Source organism: Mustela nigripes, chromosome 5 (assembly GCF_022355385.1).
Source record: "Mustela nigripes isolate SB6536 chromosome 5, MUSNIG.SB6536, whole genome shotgun sequence".
Taxonomy (NCBI): Eukaryota; Metazoa; Chordata; class Mammalia; order Carnivora; family Mustelidae; genus Mustela; species Mustela nigripes.
In genome coordinates this window covers 42,342,872-42,350,926 of record NC_081561.1, presented here as the reverse complement: position 1 = coordinate 42,350,926, position 8,055 = coordinate 42,342,872, and positions in this window count along the sequence as shown.

Below are 8,055 nucleotides of genomic sequence, written 5' to 3'. Positions count from 1 at the left end.
AAAAAAAAAATTCTAAAATTCCGTTTGCCATATAATACATTGCACATTTCCCACAGCGGTATAGCAAGGGCTCTGACTATCTAGTTTTCTCTTCAAATGCATCCCGTACTGCTTGGGGTTTTTTTGTTTGTTTGGTTGGTTTTTGTTTTTGTTTTTTTCATACTGTGCTATAGTCACACAGCATTTCCTTTTGATTATGCCTGCTTCAGGGTATTTGCACTGTTCATGCCATTTGCCTGGAGTGCTCTTCTTTCTGCTATTTGGGTAGGTGATATTCCTCCCTGTTATTAAGATGTCAGTTTAAATGTCAACTTTTGAGGACCTTTCTGACTATCCAATCTAAAGTGCCTTCCCAAGAAAAGGCTCTTCACTCAATCTGAATTCTCTACTTGGATTTTATTATTGATTATTTTCTTTCTTATTTGTATATTGATTTTTCTGCTCTTCCTTAGAAATAAAAGTTTAATGAGATCAGGAAATTTTGCTGTCAAATTAACTGCTATTTTCTCAAAATCTAGAATAGTGCGAGGAACATAACAGATACATAGAATTATTGCTAAGTAAATAAATGAGTCAAAGGATACATACATATCTGGAATTTTTTATAACAATGTTTTGTAATTTCATCACAGCTTAGGAATTTTTGTAATGTATTGGTTGCATTCTTTTGATACTTAAATGTTTTTCTGGCTGCACTGTTAATCCACAAAGGCAATATTGAACATCCAGATACCAAGCTGAGACCAAAATCAAATTTAACAAGCTAATCTCAACATGTCGTGCCCTATAGGCTAATGACTGACATGTGTTTAAGAAATCATCATCTCCACAGGTTTGTGAGAAGATTAGAAACAGTTTTCTCCCCCACCATGCACATTGGCTTTCAGTTGTTCACTCTGTGTTTTGGAGGGACTACTTCTCTATCTTGTCTTTGACTTTTTTTCCCTCCAAAAGGCAAAAGATCTTATTTTCTCCCATTGCATTTATTTCTATTTACTAGAGCTAATTACTTTTATATTAAATTTTAACCAGTTTCAAAATACAGTGTAATTTATAAAAAAAAATTTCATTAATTTGAGCTTACTGAGAGAGTACTTATGCTGATTTGACATGATTGACTTTACTATCATAAGAACAAAAGAAACAGATAAGCTCATCAAATATATAAGGCAATGTATATATACATACATGTACATGTGTGTGTGTAATTGCTTATATATTAATTTTATATGTTAAATAGATTAAACCATAGTACCCAATTTTTGGGCAAACACCAATAGCAGTAAGCAGTATTTTTTAAAATGAGATTACAAGTACATCCCATTTTATTGTTCTTTGTTTTATTGTGCTTTTCAGATATTCCATTTTTTTACAAATTGAAGTTCTATGGCAACCTTGTCTCAAACAATTCTAATTGGTGCCATTTTTCTAACAGCACTCCCTCACTTCATGTCTCTGCATCACATTTTGGTAGTTCCTGTACTATTTGAAACTTTCTCATCATAACTGTCTTTGTTACAGTGACCTATAAACAGTGATCTTTGATGTTATTATTGCTTTTGTTTGGGGACATCACAGACCATGCATATTGAAGACAGCAGTCAACCAATAAATGTTGTACATATTATGACTGCTTCACTGACTGTCCATTCTCCCATCTCTTTCCCTCTCCTTGGGCCTCCCTCTTCCCTGAGACACAGCAATATTGAAATTAGGCCAATTAAGTACTCCACAATGGCTTCTCAGTGTTCCAATGAAAGAAAAATCACCTATCTCTTACTTTAAATCAAAAGCCAGAAATGATTAAGCTTAGCGAGGAAGGCATGTTTAAAGACAGGCTAAAACCTAAGCCTTTTGTGCCAGTTAGCCAAGTTGTGAATGCAAAGGAAATGCTCTTGAAGGAAATTAAAGTACTACTCCAGTGAACACACAAATGATAAGAAACCAATACAGCCTTATTGCTGGTATGGAGAGAGTTCTAGTGATCAGGACAGAAGATCTCATAAGCCACAACATTCCTTAAAACTAAATCCAGAGCAAGGCCCTAACTCTCTTCAATTCACTGAATGCTGAGAAAGGTGAAGGAGCTATAGAAGAAAAGTTTAAAACCAGCAGAGGTTAGTTCATGAGGTTTAAGGAGAGAAGTTTTCTCCGTAACATCAAAACACCAAGGGAAGCAGCAAGTGTTAATGCAGAAACTAGAAAGTTATCTAGATCTAGCCAAGATAATTAATGAAGGAACTACACTAAATAACAGATTTTCAATGTAGATGAAAGAGCTTTCCATTGGATGAAGATGCCATCTAGGAATTTCATAGCTTAAGAGAAGTCATTACCTGACTTCGAACAATCAAAAGACACACTGACTCTTTTGTTAGGGGCTAATGCATCTGGTGACTTTAAGTTGAAGCCAATACTCGTTTACTGTTCTGTGAAACCTAGGACCCTAAAGACTGAGACCAACTGATACCTTTGGCTGTACTCTATAAATGAAGTAATAAAGATTGGATGACAGCATATCTGTTAATAGTATGGTTTGTTGAATATTTTAAGTCCACCATTGAGAACTTCTCTGAAAAGGTTTCTTTCAAAATATTACTGCACATTGACAATGCACTTCAACAACCAAGAGTTCTGATGGTGATGTATATTGAGATGAATGCTATTTTCAAACTTTCTAACAAAACATCCATTCTGAAGCCCATAGATCAAGGAGCAATTTAGACTTTCAGGTCTTATTGTTAAGGAATTACATTTTTTTAAGGCTGGCGCTGCCATTGATGATGATTCTTATGACAGATCTAGGCAAAGTAAATTGAAAACCTTCTGGAAAGGGTGCATCATTCTAGATACCATTAAAAACATTCATAATTCTTAGAAAAAGTTTAAAATATCAACATTAACAGGAGTTGATTCCATTCCTCAAAGATTACTTTGAGGAGTTTAAGACTTCAGTGGAGGAAGTAACTACAGATATGAAAATAGCAAGAGAAGTAAAATTAGAAGTGGGGGCCTGAAGGTGTGACTGAACTGTTGAAATCTCATGATAAAACTTTAACAGTTGAGGAGTTGGTTCTTATATATAAGCAAATTAAGTGATTTCTTGAGATGGAATCTACTCCTGGTGAAGATGCTGTGAAGACTGTTAAAATGACAACAAAGAATTTAGAATATTACATAAATTAAGTTGATAAAGCAGCATCAGAGTTTGAGAAGATTGACTCCAATTTTGAAAGATGTTCTACTATGGATAAAATGTTATCAAATAGCATAGCATGGCATGCTATAAAAATATCATTCATGAAGAGAAGAATCAATTGATTTAGCAAACTTCACCTTTGTCTTATTTTAAGAACTCATCACAACCACCCCAACTTTCAGGAACCACCACTTTGGTCAACCAGCAGTCATTAGCATGGAGGCAAGACCCTCCACCAGCCCAAAGACTGTGACTTGATGAAAGCTCAGATGATAGATAGCATGTTTAAGAAATACCAATAAAGTATGTATGTATGTATTTATTTATTTATTAAGATTTATTCATTTATTTGAGAGAGAGAGAACACATGGAGGTGGAGAGGGGCAAAGGGAGAGGGAGAGAGAGAAGCTCAAGCAGACTCTCTACTGAGCGCAGAGTTTGAAGTGGGGCACAATCTCACCACTCAGAGTCCACAACCTGAGCTGAAATCAAGAGACAGAAGCTTAACTAACTAAGCTGAGGTATCCAAGCACTCAAAATAAAGTATTTTTAAATTAAGATATAGATACTGTTTTGTTGTTGTTGTTAGATATAATGCTATTGCTCACTTAATGGACTACAGTAGAGTGTAAGTATAACTTTTCTATGCACTGGGAAACCAAAAAATTCATTTAATTTGCTTTATTGTGATATTCTTTTTATTGGAGTGGCCTGGAACTGAACCGGGGATAACTCTTACATACACCTGTACATTTAAATCAGCAGATTTTGACTATAGCAGTTTACCATCCATAATGTGGGTGGGCTTCATCCAATTTAGGGGTCTTAAGAGAAAAGACTGAGATTATCCAAGGAAGAAGGAATTCTGCCTGCCTTAAGACACAGAGCTGCCACATTAACTATCCCATGCATCTCCAGCCTGCCGGACTGCCTTACAGATTTACATAAGAAATTATTTTTCTTAAGGGAATATTTTTATAAATTTAATTATGTTAGTTGATGACTTTCAAATTTATATCCTAAAGTGTGAATGATACCTTTAAGAACTGTAAATTAATTATAAATAGATATAATATTAAAATCTTATTATGAATAGATTCTATTCAAAAATTTGAATAAGCAAAATGTATTGGTTTCATATATATTTACTTTCTCCAAATAAAAATTGAGTTTTAATTCATATTTTAAAATATCAAAATTGTCCATTTATTAGCCATATTTATATTTAACTTATAATTCTATGAATGCCAAATTATTACTTTGGAAGAAGACTGAGTTCTGATAAATATGTTTATCTAAAATTGTGAGACGCTGACATTATGATGAGTAAAGTGTGCTACTCATATTGGGAAAGTCTAATAAGGTTCTTCCCAAGGTTTGAGAAGAGAAAAATAAATTGCTTTCTGAGCATTAAGTGTAAATCTATCATGTAATAGATTGCCATGGAGCTACAAAGTCACTTTGAAGATGTCTTCTAAGGCTGTCAGATCTGGCTGTAATCTCATAACAGCACTATTAGTATGTCTGGAGAATGACTGAGTGAATTAGAAGTGAGGGTCCTTGAGAAGGAAGCTGAAAAGAAACCATAGAGGCAATCCAGTTCTAAGGTGAAGCAAATTATCACATAAAAACTCCACCGGTAATACCCGTGTTAAATATATCTCCATTGTGCACATGGAACTTTGGACTTTTTTCTGTGTGTTATAAAGCATGCAAATCATTAATAATGCATAATCCCTAACATGAGTTGAATTTTTAATTCATAGATACTGCACTGAGCATATTACATGCAATATTATATTTAATACTCAACCAGATATGTACTTTTACCTCAATTTCATGAATGAGCAAAATTAATTTGTTTAAATTTGCAAAGCTAATGAGTGACAAAGAGTTTTCAGCCTTTCACATGTGTCTGACTTCAGAGACCATATTCAACTACCATGCTAATCTAATATTTCCCCATTCAGATCCTAAATTCAACAAGTACAGTTAGAATTATAGTTCAGGTTTACAGATTTTGTTTTGAAGGAAGAAACATGTGTTTGACGAAGAAAGTATCACTCCGGATTCTGATGCTGTTTTATTTCTTGCTATAAAATAACAAACTGGAATACATTTATAATTTAAGCTTCAACTATATTTTATTTCTGAATAGCTTTTCAAAATATAGAGTGTAAAACCAAAGGGTAAACACTTTATATTTTTTCAAGATTGTTAGCCCCATAAATATAGTAGGTACTGTTTTGATCATCTACATTAGAAAATTCACTTGGTTAAAGTAAGTATGACCTGGAAAGTAGGAAACACCATGCAATGCTCTCAAATCAGTTTTCTGAGAACATCAGGAGCTGTTAAATGTTCAAAGACAATGATACACTTCAAGTTCTCTTTAAGTAAAACCCAATAAATGGCCTGAGATGTAATTTAATAATTTGCATTTCTTCTAGTTTATTCAAAGATGAAGATTGTTTCTTTGGCATTATTTTCAGGAAAAAACTTCAGAAATATTAGCTTTATTATCTTTTTAAATAGAATACCCTGGAAAACACACAGTTTTTGTGAGGTGATATACTTTAATCTTTAACTTTTTGGATCTCACTATAGAGACAGAAGTGAAATAAAGTATTTTTTTTTTAATTTCAGTTGGGATACGAAGTAGCAAAAAGATTTAAATTTGCTCAGACTAACTCTTCCAAAGATGTGCAGACACCACCGAAGTTTTTGTGAGGCTCAACAAACATATACAATTTTTAAGATTATTAAATGATTAGCCTCCTGACCACTTGAGGTACACATGGGGAACCACTGAATACTTTAGATATTGCCTTTTAGAGCAAGTACCTAGCAGATGTCAAAGAACCTGGGTCATATTAGATGATAATTGGTGCTGGAATTCCTAATAAGAGCTCGTTGGCAATTCTCCACCAGAAAGGTTTTACTTCCTTTATTTCCTTTCTCTTTTTCTAAGCAACTTACAATTGCTTTGAGGCAACTGTAGAAATTCAAAGTGCGACAAGTTGTGCAATGCAGGTGTTTATTTTTGGTTTTGTTTTAATTTACTCAGTATTTGTTGAATGCCCCCAAATGACAGTTTCAGTGTTGAGTTTGAGGATTTAGTTGGAAAGAGAAATTATGGCTGCACCTTGTTCTCACAAAACCTATTCTTTAATTGTAAGGCAGAAAATCTTTGAAATCTGTTCCTTCATTGTGTATGTGTATGTATATGTGTGTGTTTGTGCTTTCTGTCTGCTACAACATAGATGTTCCTTCACATTAAGGTATTTGAGTTCTTGAATACTGAGTAAAATTTATAATTAATAATTTTAAAACTGTTTTAGGGATACCAGGATGGCTCCGTTGGTAGATCTGCTTCAGCTCAGATCATGATCCCAGTGTTCTGGGATTGAGCAACGTTGGGCTCCCTGCTCAGTGGAAGGCTGCTTCTCCCTCTCCCTCTCCCTCTGATCTTCCCCCCACACCCTTCAACAAACTATGCCAAACAGGTGCCCTTTAAAAGCAATTTTAAGGCAATTAAAATTGTAATTGTGATTTAATAGTCCAGAAATATAAAGACTAAAAGAATTTCTTAATAATTTCTTTAAAATCTGAATTATTAACAACTGTGATTTTGGTTCAGAATATAGACACAATCTACTAGTAATACTTTATTTTCTGAATCCTCTTAATAATATAAATTGACATCCTTATTACCTGAATATTAACTTTCAAATTAAAAAAAAAACATTACAGATAGTAATATCAATGTAGCATAAAACTATATTACAAAATTTATATGCGCACATATGATAATATGTATTTTATGAAATTCAATATTTAGCAATTTTTAGACAGAAATTTTTAGGATGGAAAGATGTATTAGTACCTAGGACAATATCTCACAATACTATTCGATTGATCTTTTTAAAATAAAGTTAACCCTTAGTTTAAGAAATAGTCTGTCATTTCAAATCATACACAAAGTAAATATAAGTGGTTCAAAACATATAATTTCTGAATATTAATAATTAACCAAACATTTTTAGATAATAAAAATCTTAATATTTTAAAAGTACTGATGAATCCTATTAAAGCATAAATCATCTAAATAGTAAGGTAAGACTGATAGGATGTTAATAAGGTAAGGCTATTTGACATTCAAAGCATCTTAAATTTTCTTTTTAAAAATAAATCATCATATCTGATAAGATATAAAGTTTAATTAACAATGTTAAAAGGAAATGTTGCCTTTAGAGTGTCACTGAGAAGGAACATTTTGGTGAGTATGAACATGAAAATAAAAGGCACATCTAAAAAACTTGGTTAAGTATTTCCAGACTTATGGTTAACATCTTTTATAAAACTAAGTGTGAAAACTACACATTTTATCTTGCAATTGACATTTCATAGCCTATATATATGCTAGTGGACAGTAGGAAAAACTTTAAAAATCTCAAGAAATCATAAGTATCTTATGATTAAATAACTGGTGTTACCCTAGATCCTACTGCTCAGAGGAGACAAACATATTCTTTGTTTTCAGATCAAAAGAATACAAAGCATTTATTTTTCTTGATTCAAACAGAATGAATATTCTTAAGCATATGACAAAGAAGATTTTGCAAAAACATTTTGTAGAGAACAGGTAAAAATACTTGGTTAAAGGAATGCTTATGAGGACTAAATAGAGACCTTTGTGGTTGTATTCAATTCAGCTAGGCAGTTTTGCAATCTTGCAATAAAAATAATTCCTAGGTGGAATCAAGTACAACTTACCCCTGATTTTCAACCATTAGCCAAGGAAGCTTGCAACTCTGGAAGGCTTGTGATTACAGTTAATGTCTGCATATGCCTAG